This window comes from Piliocolobus tephrosceles, chromosome 8 (assembly GCF_002776525.5).
Source record: "Piliocolobus tephrosceles isolate RC106 chromosome 8, ASM277652v3, whole genome shotgun sequence".
NCBI classification, from domain to species: domain Eukaryota; kingdom Metazoa; phylum Chordata; class Mammalia; order Primates; family Cercopithecidae; genus Piliocolobus; species Piliocolobus tephrosceles.
Window position 1 is genome coordinate 91,973,481 of NC_045441.1, and position 14,737 is coordinate 91,988,217.

Sequence of the window (14,737 nt, forward strand, 5' to 3'; positions counted from 1 at the left end):
GCAGGAAGCACAGGAAAGTACATGCATTTGCTGCCTACTGATGTATCCATTAGCAGTTTCACTCTCCTCCCTTTTCCATAGGTCCATGGAAGAATTCTCCTGGTGTATATCTGCCCCCCTCCTCTCCCTTTCATTTTAATGGTCTAGGAGAAGCGGGAGAGATAGGACATTATCTTGAAAAGGATCATTGGTTTATTTATTTGGTGGCTCTCAAAAATTTTGAGAAACTTTTATTGGGCCTGGGCCCACTATAAAGATAGAATCTAAGAAAAGTGGAGACAGTTGATTTGCTCTGGAAATGTCCTGGGCTCCAAAGAGAGCTCTCCATCCTCTTTTACTTTTTCTCCATAAGTAGGGATATAAATAAGACATTTCAAAAATTGAAATTATGATTACTCTCAGAGAAGAAATTAGAAAGCTCAATATGTAAGGAATAAGTTTAGCCCTTTTCAAGAGATGTCGTAAGTGTTTGAGAACACCTCAAATTCAAACTAATCCTGAGTATAAGCTTAAGGATGCAAAACTGGAAAGTGATGGTAAATGAGGAAGCTCTTATCTAGGTAATTTTTTTTTCTCTGTTCAAAGTAAAAAAATCTGTTCATGAGAAAAAAGAGATCTAAACACCATCTGCAAAAAGGGAGACAAGAGTGAAAAATCTGGCAACTTATCTCCAGTTACCCAGGGCAGCCTTGTCCCATGGATATCAGCCTATGATTTATGTTGCAGACGTATCTCCATGGCCAAGGTGCAGCACCGGGCACTGTGGTTTAATGAGACATTAAGACTATTTGATGAAATCCTTGAGTTCCCATATATGTGGTCAATTTCATCATCTGTGAAATGGGAAAAATAACAGTATCTACTTCATAGTGTTAAGTTTAAATCATATCATGTAATTATGTTTCTTAGAACATAGTAAGTACTCAATAAATATGATGCATCTTTATTATTATATAATTATTGAACTTAAGGATTTGTAACCACTGTTACAAATATTTCAAGATTCTTACAGACACATAAAATAACCATAATATTTTAAAACTTTTGTTAAATACAGCAGTGACATTATCGAAGATATTTTTTATCCTATAATTATAAGGAAAAGTGTTGTTTTTCTCTATAGCAGTTGTCTAATTCATTATAATTTATAATTAATAAGTTTGTTTTTCAATAAGCAAGGCATCTTGTTCAATGTGACAACAGACCTTCTATGAAAGTACTGTAATTGTGAACTGTTGTACTAGCCAGCTCAGGCTGCTATACAAAATATCATACATGGGGCAGTTCAACAAATAATTGTATCACATTTCCAGAGGCTGGGAAGTCCAAATCAAGGTTCAGCAGGGTTCTTTTTCTGGTCAGGGCCCTCTCCCTGGCTTGCAGATGGCCAGCTTATGGCTGTGTCCAACATGGCAGAAAGAGAGAGACACACACACACTGAGAGAGAGAGAGAGAGAGAGAGAGAGAGAGAGAGAGAATCTCTTCTTATAAGGGATCAGTCCTATCAGATTAGGGCCCGCCCCTTGACCTCATTTAACCTTAATTATTCCCTAAAGACCTTATGTCTAGATATAGCCATATTGTGGGGTAAGGCTTCAACATATGAGTTTTGTGGTGACACAATTCAGTCCATAGTCACTGCCAATCCCAATTAGATTTGTCACTGTCTTTTGAAGAATAGGCAGCATGCTTTCAGAGTACTCAACTGACCAGAAGGACAGGAATAACAATATATTCAGCATGCTCTTTTCTTTAATGAGATCAGTGAGATCCTTACATTAGCATGAGAAAACATTCACCTGCATAGACTAAGATAATATGTTTTCAAGCTATGAGAAGAAACAGACAGGAGGAGGGGGCTACCTGTTATGTTGTAATGTTTAATATTAAGGACCTATTTAATATTTAAAACTTAATAGAGAAAGTTTTTCAACCCTAGGCCACATTTGTTTACAAATACTATCCACCAAAATGAATTAAATATATCTCATTATAGAAGGATGATGCTAACTAACCCCTTCTAAAATAATCTCATCTCCATTTTAGTTGGGGTCTTCATGCTTAAATGGAACGTGTTAATTGAGATGAAGTTTCCAGTTGGTGAGTACATTTGCAAAAGGAATGCTAAATTTCATCATTCTTTTGCTGATCAATATTAGTCACCACAGGCATCCGCTTATATGGTGATTCTCATGTATCAACAAAGAAGCCAATATGAAAGTTGACTCACCTATAATCTAGTCATTTCACATGCATAGAACAATCTATCAACTCAAAAAATCCAATATGTAGTCAGTTGCACATACTTTGTATGAACATGTGCATGAACATATATAAAAATTCATGAATTCTCTAGAAAAGTGTAAGCAGAAATCTCTTTATAGGAAATCCAGAACTTTCCAGGAATAATGTCTATATAGGAGATTTTATGTTAACATACAATGGGAAAGATTTAATGATAATATAGAACTTAGAATTAGAGAAAAATTATATTCACATTATTTCTAAATTCTGGGGTTTCTGAGAAGAAGGGTTAATGTCCCAAATAGTGAGGATCTGCACTTTATAAGATGAAAGATGTGCTGTAAAATGATGGCTGCAGGCCAGCTAAATACATTATCAAAATGAAGCGCTAATCAAATAGGAAACACCTTCCCCTTAGGCACTGGAGAACGTTGCTGGGTTTTGTTCTTTGACATCACGTTCTCTAAAGTCTTATAAAGATCAATTCAAAGACCAATTGATTTTATATCTAGTTTTACACAACAGATAATTAAAAATACATCTTGTAAGGGAACAATCATATTTCTTCTGAGACTGTGGTTTATATTGTTACTATATGGTTTGCTTTTGTTTTACAAATTCTGAATTCAATCATACTGTATTTGTTGCACTTAGCTCTCCTTTTTCAAATGTTTGGGAATAATTTATGAAATAATAATTTATCTTAAACAACTTACTTAAATAATGACCCAAGTCATAGTGATTTGTGAAATTTTACAGACAGGTCCACAGCTTATTTCCACTCCATGCATCAAAACATGGCTGACCATGAGAATAATAAAATAATTTTGCGCTAGGTGTGATTTCTGGCTACCTAGAAAATAGTCATTTTAAAAAACCTTTAACACTCAATTCTTTTAGTAACACTGTACTTTTCTATTTTACAAGTGGAAAATAAGCAAAACTCACATATTACTTGGTTCTTTTCTTGAAGCAGCTTTGATGACTTGAAAATAATTCCCCTAACTACAGATGTCTAGTACAATTGGATCTTTATATATTAAAAACAGATAAAGCTATACCCCAGCAGTTTTTCAGAAAGTGAGTGGAACACTACTGAGTCAGTCTTGTGGCACAGCTTGAACTAATAATAGACAGTTAGGATTATCCAAGAAGCTCATCTGGGACTGAGACAAGCACTTCCTAATGCTAGTCTCCTGGGCCATCATTCAAATGTATTATTCAAGTAGCTAATGAGACAAGAAGAGCTCGAACCATAATTGACTTGTATTCTCTTAGGAGGTCAGCTCTGAGAGTAGATTTAAGTAAATTCCCCAAGTGAACGGTAGATGGAAAGTATTGTAATTAATTTATCAGTCAAAACCAAGCATTGTGAGTTAAAGAATTGCCCAATTCCTTCTTTACCAAGTCCCAGACTCCAACTTCTCTAGGAAAAACTACTTCCACATATTCTGAAATATAAATACATATGTAACTGGAAACATACAATGTGGTATATGTTTACATATATAAAGTGTGTGTGTGTGTGTGTGTGTGTATATAAATATATATATATTTTTCCAAAGAATATAATGCAAAAAAAAGTTTCCATATATACTATAGTATAATTTTAGATGTCATAGAAGCTGTTATATTAAATATTGTGATATCATTACTTATACTAATATAAACAATCGTATTATTACTACTATGTTGCATGCACCATGTCCTAAAAACGGATGTTCAGCCATTTTATGGAAATCCTGTCATATACAACATAGATGATCCTAGAAGGCATTGTGTTAAGTGAAAGAAGCCAGACATAGCAGGACAAATACCTCATGATCTCACGCATGTAGCAGCTAAGAAAGTTGGTCTCATAGAAATATACAAGAGAATGGTGGTTACCAGAGGCTAGGTCAGTTGAGGAGCGCCTGGGGAGTTGAGGGATGTTAGTCAAAGGATACAAAGTTACAGTTACATAGGAGGAAAAATTTCAAGGGATCTATTATACAGCATGGTGACTATAGCTAATGATAATATATCATGTTCTTAAAAATGTTGATTGTGAATAAGTGCTCTCACCACACAAATAATAACTACATGGGGTAATGTATATGTTAATAAGACAGATTCAACCATGTTAATTAGACAGATGTAACAATGTGTATATACTTCAAACATGATGTTGTATAGAAGAAATACACACAATTTTATTGGTCAATTTAAGCTAATAAATTTGAAAAAATAAATAAGTGAAACAAAGATATTCCTTCATAAAAACTGATAATTTACTTGCAGAGTTTTTTAAACTAATCGCAAAATATCAGTTCAACATGGCTAAAACTATTTTTCCCAAACTCCACTAAAAAAACAGAAAAGATTTTTAAAAGAAAGTATAAAACCACCATCACAAAGCAGAAAGAAAAAGAGATAAGAGCAGATAAAACATTACAACATGTTTTTAGAAGACTGAAAACATACAAATGAGTGATGCCTGACCTTTAGGAGCAAAGAAAATTACAATCAGAGTACGATTCTGATGGAAAAAAAAAAAAAAGCATTATTTCTTAAGAAAGGCTGGGAGTTCAAAGTCTTGGAGAAGGCAATTTCAAATATAGGGTAGATATAGGAGGATTATTGAAGGTCTACATTAATTGTAGTTAGCCTGCAGATCTGCTCCCTGAATCATTACATTACTCCTGACCCCTAAAGAGTCTAAGGTTTCATTGTTTGGAATAAATGAGTCAGACTGGTCCCAGACTAGTATAGGAGAAGCAGCAGAGTAGCAGGAGGCAAGAGGCTAAGATTGGGGAATTAAATGAATGTTGAAACTCTCAGGGCCTGCCCCCATTCCAATGTTAGTATGAACTATAGCCAAGTGGGTATTACTTGAATTGCTTGCACAGGCAGGACATCATAGATTCTTCTCTAGGAAAATGAAATGGCCTCACAAAATATAACTTTAAAACATTGGGATTCGGTAGTACACAAATAAAAACGTTATTTAACGTGAAGCCTGGAAGTCAGCAAATACTTATCATGCGCGTGTAGTTACAAATTTACTCAAAAGTGAACAGATAGCCAAGGATCACCAGGCATTTAAGAAATGCCTTCAAGATAGAAAAAACTAAGGTGAAGTAAGTAACAGAAGAAAAGGAACTAGAACAGCCAGAGAAAATATAACACAGAACTCCAAAATTAATATCTTCAGGGAAGAAGCATATGATATTGTATACATGTCAAAAAAAGTAGGATATAATAAAAAGTAGCAGACCACAAGAATAAAAATTATAATTAAGTTAATACTATGATAAAAATTTTAAAATTCAACAAAAGAATTTGAAAAAATTAAGGAAAATCTTTCCCCTAGACACACACACACACACACACACACACACACACACACACACACACAGATAAATACAGACACACATAAAAACAGCAAAAAGACAAAGTAACATGTCACGGAAGAACAAAAGGTAAGACCATTAGAGAGGATCATTCTAGGTGGACCAATATCCAACTAAAAGGAGTTTCAGAAAAAGAGATGAGAGGAAGGAAGTTATTATTGTCCAAAACTGAAAGATTGGTGCTCTGGTCACTATTGCCAAGTAACAAGATACTCTAAAATCTAGTTCTTTAAACACTCATTTTATCATGCTCATGGTTAAAGGAGTTGAGAATTTGGACAGGGCCCAGGAAGAATGGCTTGTTTCTGCTACATGGTTTCAGGGCCCTCAGCTGGAAACAATGGCTATAGGTTACTCAATGATAGGGTCCTGAAATCATCTAGAGTCATCCTCACTCATCTACCTGGAAATTGATGCTGAGATTTTTTGTTTTGTTTATGGAGACAGGGTCTTAATGTGTCACCCAGACTGGAGTGCAGTGGTGTGATCACGGCTCACTGCAACCTCCACTTCCCAGGCTCAAGTGATCCTCCCACTTCAGCCTTCCACAAAAGGTGCTCATCACTATGCCTGGCTAATTTTTTTGTAGAGATTGGGTTGTGCCATGTTGCCCAGGGTGGCCTCGAACTCCTGGGCTCAAGTGATCAGTCTGCCTCGGCCTACCAAAGTGATGGGTTTACAGGCGTGAGCCACTGAGCCTGGTCAATGCTGACTTTCATCCTTGATCTTAGCTAAAGCCATATGGACTGTGTCTGAACTCTTCATGTGACCTGGTCTTCCACACAAAATGGAGATTACAAGGTAGGCAAATTTCTTACATGGTAGCTCAGGCAGCCAGTGTGAGTGTCCCAGAAATGCAACATGGAAGCTTCATTATATTTAATGACCTAACCTTGGAAGGTCACATAATATTCTCACCAATTAATCCTCTTAGTTATAAAGAAGTTGTTATATTCAGCTCAGATTTAAGCAGATGGAACAGAGACTCTACCTGTTGAGTGGGGGAGTGTCAAAGATTTGTAGACATGTTTCAAAACTTCTGCAGTTTGAATGTCAGAATAAAGGTCTAGCATAGAGAATTTGAAAATTTCCTACATCAATGAATTGATAGTAAAATATCAAAATATTTGGAATTAATAGACACTTCTAAAAGTTGCTAGAAAGGGAAAAATAATCAAACATAAAAGATAGAGGATAAAAGTGACATAGGCTTTCTAAAGTTTTTTACTAGAATCTAAGATACTACATCAGTGCCTTCAATATTATACATAATTAATTATTAACTTTTGACAATGGGGACAAGAAAATTAAATGGAGGCCAATCATTTTTTAAACAAATGGTGCTAGGAGGACTAGTTATGCATGAGCAAAGTATAAAGTTGTAGCCCTGTCTCATACCATGTATAAAAATTAACTCAAAATGGATCAAATGCTTTAATGTAAGAGCTAAAATTATTAAACTCTTAGCAAAAATAAGTGTAAATGTTTATGAGCTTGAATTAAACAATAGTTTCTCAAATATGGCACCTAAAGCTCACACAATAAAATAAAAATAAATACATAAATTATACTTTATCAAAATTAAAAAAATTTGTGCATCAAAGAACACTATCAAGAAAGATAAAAGAACTGGCTAGCCATATGCAGAAAACAGAAACTGGACCCCTTCCTGACATTTTATACAAAAATTAACTTACTATGGGTTAAATATTTAAATGTAAAACCCAAAACCAAAAAGCCCTAGAAGAAAACCTAGGCAATACATTCAAGATATAGGCATGGGCAAAGATTTCAAGACTAAAACACCAAAAGCAATTGCAACAAAAGCCAAAATTGACAAACAGGATCTAATTAAACTAAAGAACTGCACAGCAAAAGAAACTATCATGAGAGTGAACAGGCAACCTACAGAATGGGAGAAAATTTTTGCAATCTACCCATCTAACAAAGGTCTAATATCTAGAATCTACAAAGAATTTAAACAAATTTATAAGAATAAAACAACCCCATCCAAAAATGGGTGAAGGATATGAACAGACACTTCTCAAAAGAGAACATTTACGCCACCAACAAACATGAAAAAATGCTCATCATCACTGGTCATCAGAGAAATGCAAATCAAAACCACAATGAGATGCCATCTCATGCCAGTTAGAATGGTGATCATTAAAAAGTCAGGAAACAACAGATGCTGGAGAGGACGTGGAGAAATAGGAATGCTTTTACACTGTTGGTGCGAGTGTAAATTATTTCAACCATTGTGGAAGACAGTGTAGCAATTCCTCAAGGATCTAGAAACAGAAATACCATTTGACTCTGCAGTCCCATTACTGGGTATATACCCAAAGGATTATGAATCATTCTACTCTACAGACACATGCACATGTATGTTTATTGCAGCACTATTTACAATAGCAAAGACTTGGAACCAACCCAAGTGTCCATCAATGATAGACTGGATAAAGAAAATGTGGAATACTGTGGAATACTATGGAATATTATGCAGCCGTTAAAAATAATGAGATCATGGCATTTGCAGGACATGGATGAAGCTGGAAACCATTATTCTCAGCCAACTAACACAGGAACAGAAAACCAAAAAGCTTATGCTCTCACTCATAAGTGAGAGTTGAAAAAGAAGAATGCATGGACACAAGGAGGGGAACATCACACATGGGGGCCTGTCGGAGGGGCATTGAGGGCAAGGAGTAGGGAGTGCATTTGGACAAATACCTAATGCACGTGGGGCTTAAAACCTAGATGACAAGTTGATAGGTGCAGCAAACTACCATGGCATATGTATACCTGTGTAACAAACCTGCTCATTCTGTATGATGTACATGTATCCCAGAATTTAAGGTAACTTAAAAAAAAAAAAAAAAAAGATAAGAGACAACCCACAAGATTGTCTTGTATATCCTATATCTGATAATAGTCTAGCATCCAGAATATATAAAGAGTGTTTACAACTCAAGAAGACAAATAATTCACTTTTTTTTTTTTTTAAATGGGCAAAGAAACTGAGTAGACTTTTCTCCAAAGAAGGTATACAAATGGCCTACAGGTATATGGAAATTTTTCTCAACATCATTAATCATCATGGAAACACAAATCAAAATCACAACAGAACAGCACAAACAAATTATAGGAACTGATGAATGGATAAATAAATATGGTATATCCATACAATGGAATATTATTGAGCTATGAAAAGGAACAAAGTATTGATATGTGCTACAACATGGATGAACCTTGAAAACATTTTGGTAAGTGAAAGAAGCCCCATGCAAAAGGCCACATATGTGTTATTCCATTTATATTTGAGATGTCCAGAAAGGGCAAATTCACAGAGACAGGTAGGTTAGAAAGAGATGACTGCTTAATGAGTATGTGAGTTTTTTAGTGGGTGGTGTGGGTGATGAAAATGTTCTGAAATTAGATAATGGTGATTGTTGAACTCTGTGATAGACTTATGAATAGACCAAAAATCCTGAATTGTACACTTTATATTGGTTAGTTTTGTGGTATGTGAATTCTATCTACTTAATTTAAAAAGAATATGCCCATATGTGCTTTAGGATAAAAAACTTAATGTACACCTGTATTAGCTTGTTAATTTCCCCAAGGAATTATACGGGAGGATGGGGAACAAAGCAACAGTATTTTTTATTATAAACTTTTAAGCATTATGAAATTTAAAACTACATATTTGTTATTTTAAACTTCATCAAACATTTTATTATAATTGCTTTAGTACTATGATTTTAAAATTATATGGTTGTTTGATTTTTTAGAATAATACTTATATATAGTTCAAAGAATTGCTCATTTTGCAAAGTACTTTATTTTACTTAATACACACAATTAGAAAATAATCTGGTCTGTGTTAATTGCAGCATTTCAAAGAGTGTAAAATTTAATTATAAAGTATATCTAAGCGACATATTTTATTTTGTGTACCAATTGTATATTCCAAGTACATATTGATTTACCATGCAGAGAATCAAACCATTAATTGTTGACACCCAAGGTGCCTACATGTACTATCTACTGTCCATTCAAATCGGTAATAATTCACTTTTTCTGAGACTATAATGAAAACATTATCCTAATCCAAGGATTTTCCACAGATGCTAGGAAGAAATAGATCCTCTAAAATATAGAACAATCCTAGTTTTTATTACTGTGCTTTGTTCCATTTGATTTGATGGAATTATCAGAGATAACATCTGTAGCATGTAAATGTTTACAAGGAATGGTTAGTCTACTAGCAAAGCATTTAAGTGGGATAATCACCAAAACTCAGCTGTGAAATCCAAAGTAGCTGCTTTCTAGGGAACAGGATTGATCTATAAGAGTCTCATAACTGGAATATTCCTACAGTAGAGATTATTTTAGCATATTTGTTGGCTGCCTCACTTGTATTTAGCTGTTAAACAGTCACATATATTACACGGTTTATGGAATATTAGATTTTATATTCAGCTACATCTCATCCTCTACCTGTTGGGGTGTATTTTGTTTTTGTTTGTTTTTCAGGATGAATGAAATTTGGTTTAAGGCTTAGCTAACATGGATCTGGCTTCCTTATTTCTGCTTTCTCCCTCTGAATTCTTTCACAAGCACCTCATAGAATATTTTTGTTTAGTTATAGAGGTTAGACCTTGGGCTTAGTGCCTAGCCTGTGACCAAGTACATGTGTTTACATTCGGAATGTTTGATAACTCAAAAATTGATGAAAATTAATAAAAATTGTTACAATAACAGCAATACACGCAGCAGGAAAGGGCATCTTAGGAGGTGCAAGTTTACAACAAAGATGCAGAATACAGAAAGCAGAGAGAAGGGTGTCAGCTGATAAAGGGAGGAGTGAACTTCACCTACAGTATTCTAAATGGGTGCTACAACTGGAGAAGCCATAAAGTAAAGGGGAATTCCAGAAAAACTAAGAACTCAAGGAGTGTAAATTGAAGAAGGGCTGGAGTGAGTGTTGGTGCATCAAAGAGTTGAAATAACTGGAAGTCTATAAGGAAGATCCTGTCCTCCAATACCTCAATACTTGACCTACACCCACATGCTAAGTTTAACAAAAATTGTCAGGAATCTTTCTTTTTATAAAAGTGTCTTAGGAGAACCAGGAAAGTTCGTGTGAAAGTTAGCACCACAGAGCAGAAACTCCTTCCTTTTGGCATTTGGGGTACACCATCAGAGCTGCTGGCTGTGTAACATTCACTCCAAACTGAAGAAGTTGTCAGTTAGGAAGTCCCAACTACTTTTTACAGCCCCTAGTTACACTTTTTATTGTTAAATATGGACAGATAATAATGGATCATGTGACATTTGAAAAAAGCTTTATTGTAAAAGCATAGCCAAACAGGTATCAACCTAAAGAGAGAAACTGGGGCAATATTATTATAAGTAGAGGGTTTCTTTGGGCCAAATTTGAGGCCTTCAACTTGAGAGACAGATTCAAATTGCCCTGATCATATGCTTTGATTAGCAACAGTTGCAAATGTGCTTTTAAAGGAAAAATGAAGGGGCAGTTTCTGAGTTGAACATAAGCTATTGATTAAGTGTACATTGTTCTTTGCATTGCAGATTCCAGGAACATGAAGATAATGGGTAAGGGTCACATTGTGCAACTTGTGATAGCATTTTAAGAAATTTGTCAGTGAGTGTGGAAACTACAGGGAAGGAAAGAAAGAATAAATTGCCTTAAACAATTCCCCATATGAGGTATGTGCAGGTGGGTGTCCCCCAGCCTCATGACTGAAGGCTCATTCTCATTTCTCTCTGAGTTTGGTAAGTTTTTCACACTTTATATTCTTCAGACAGCTCTGAGCTCCTTTTTTCCCTCCTCACAGGAAAAAATAACTGTAGGGAAAACAGATAATTTAAAAAATAATAAAAAATGAAATATTCTGAATATTACACTCAGATATGTATGAAGATATTCCATTCATAAAACAAAATATAAAGCTATGACAAACAGAATAATAATGAGGTTTTAGAACTTAAATATATGTTTGCATAAATTAATAATATTAGAAAGAGGGAACAATAGTCAAGGAAATCTTCCAGAATATAGGACAAAAGTCAAGAAAAAACACAGAAAATATAAGAGGAGGCAGAATATTAATCCAATAAATCTGGGACCTAATTAACAGGAATTTTTTAAAACAAGAATAGAAAACAGAGAAGGAAAGAAATCATCAAAAAAATCATAAAGGAAAACTTTCCAGGACTAAAGGGAAGAGACATGAGTCTTCAAAAGGTAAGCTCATACAAGTGTGAAAGAATGAATTTTAAAATGACCCATCTAGGTATATAATTTAGAAATTTCATAACATAAAGAACCAAGTTCTTATCTATAGGAAAACAGCCTGCTGCATGACAAGAGTGACGCTATCTTAAAGCGAAACTGCTATGATAACTGATATTTTACTCCTGCGTAATAAGCTATTCTGCAGCAAGGTCTCTAAACAATGCCTGGAGCATAAATAACCCCACATAAGGATGCTTACCTAACTGCCCTCCTTGCCCAGCTGCACATGTCTTTACCATAAAAGCTTGCTAAGTAAAGGGTACTTAATGGCGAGTGGGTGCAGGGATCCGCCGTCTCATGGCTGACCTGGATAATGCTCTAAGTCCCTATTAAATATTTCTTTCTGAGAAACTGGATTTGTCAGCCTCTTTCTTTGGCTTCTCAGCCCCAGCCGCCTTTGGGGACAGGTTTGTACATACCTGCTCAACACAGAACACTATCCTATTTCTCTACTTTGTTTTTGATTTTACTCCCTTGCAATTTATACATTTTCAAAGAATCTTTCTGCATCCTGAAACAAAGTTTATCTTATAAGCTTTTATACCTGATACTGACCTCTTTCATGTGAGAACTTTTGCCTAGAATCTGTCCCTGGACTGCCCCGGGGTTGTGTTCTAAACACGTCACATGTCAAGTAGTCACTCTAGCTGACATCCTGGCTAAGTGTTCGTGGGCCTCTGCATATTGCAATATGTGGCTCTTGTCATTTTGGGGAGTAATTAGGATTTAAACTATACTTTCTAATAAAGTTTCATAGTTACATCATTAAGCTTAACTGCATGGTGAATATTTATATAATAAAGTTGCCTCCTGCATCATTACTTTATATCAACCACATGTATAGACTAGCAAAAATTTTGAACTGTTGGATGCCATTTTGTGCTTGATATTTTTCCACTCTCTTTGGCCTGTGTTTATAGAAAATAAATAATTAGAGTTGTAGTAACTGTAGTCAAATCATTCAAATCCTGATACAAATTTTGACAAAAAAATTAGAGATAAAGCTATATAGAAAATAAACTGGAAGCAACAGCCTAAGCCCCAAAGGTTTCCTGAATCCACCTTTAGTTCGGAATCCCAATGCTTGTAGTTTCATTCAGATCATCCAAAGAGCCTTTGTTCTTCAGTTCAATTATCTCTTTGGTCTATTTGTCTTTTGACCACAACTATCATAATAATCCCATTTCTAGAAAAATCTATCTCCTCCCTCTACTCCAAATCTTTGGTTGCCAAGCATTGCTAGGGGGAATCAGGAAGCCTTCCATCTCCTCATGATTACTAAGTAACGTTTTTCTTTTGAATGAGCTGATACTCTGTTTAGAACTCTAGTTATTTACAAGATCTTACTAGTTCTTTACCCAAGACTCTGATCTCTTAAGTAGTTATTTAAAATCTTGAGCACTGATTTTTGGTTTCCAACATGGCTGAATAGGAACAGCTCCAGTCTACAGCTCCCAGCATGAATGATGCAGAAGATGGGTGATTTCTGCATTTCCAACTGAGGTACAAGGTTCATCTCACTGGGGCTTGTTGGCCAGTGGATGTGGTCCATGGAGTGTGAGCTGAAGCAGGGCAGGGCATTGCCTCATCTGGGAAGTGCAAGGGGTCGAGGAACTCCCTTTCCTAACCAAGGGTAGCCGTGACAGATGGTACCTGGAAAATCGGGACACTCCCACCCTAATACTGCACTTTTCCAATGGTCTTAGCAAACGGTACACCAGGAGATTATATCCCTACCTGGCCTAGGGTCCCACACCCACGGAGCCTCACTCACTGCTAGCACAGCAGTCTGAGATCCAAATGCAAGGCAGCAGCGAGGCTGGGGGAGGGGCGTCCACCATTACTGAGGCTTGAGTAGGTAAACAAAGTGATCAGGAAGCTCGAACTGGGTGGAGCCTATCACAGCTCAAGGAGACCTGCCTGCCTCTGTAGACTCCACCTCTGGGGGCAGGGCAAAGCTAAACAAAAGGCAGCAGAAACTTCTGCAGACTTAAACATCCCTGTCTGACAGCTTTGAAGAGAGTAGTGTTCTCCCAGCACAGAATTTGAGATAGGAGAACAGACAGAGTGCCTCCTCAAGTGGGTCCCTGACCCCTGAGTAGCCTAACGGTGAGACATCTCCCAGCAGGGGCCGACTGACACCTCATACAGCCAGGTACCTCTCTGAGACGAAGCTTCCAGAGGAAGGATCAGGCAGCAACATTTGCTGTTCTGCAATATTTGCTGTTCTGCAGCCTCCGCTGGTGATACCCAGGCAAACAAGGTCTGGGGTGGACCTCCAGCAACCTCCAATAGACCTGCAGCTGAGGGTCCTGACTGTGAGAAGGAAAACTAACAAACAGAAAGGACATCTACACTAAAACTGCATGTGGATGTCACCATCATCAAAGACCGAAGGTAGATAAAACTACAAAGATGGGGAGAAACCAGAGCAGAAAAGCTGAATATTCTAAAAATCAGAGTGCCTCTTCTCCTCCAAAGGAACGCAGCTCCTTGCCAGCAATGGAACAAAGCTGGACACAGAATGACTTTGATGAGTTGACAGAAGTAGGCTTCAGATGATTGGTAATAACAAACTTCTCCGAGCTAAAGGAGGATATTCGAACCCATCGCAAAGAAACTAAAAAACTTGAAAAAAGATTAGACGAATGGCTAACTAGAATAAACAGCATGGAGAAGATGTTAAATGACCTGAAGGAGCTGAAAATCATGGCACAAGAACTATGTGATGCATGGAACAAGCTTCAGTAGCCGATTTTCGATCAAGTGGAAGAAA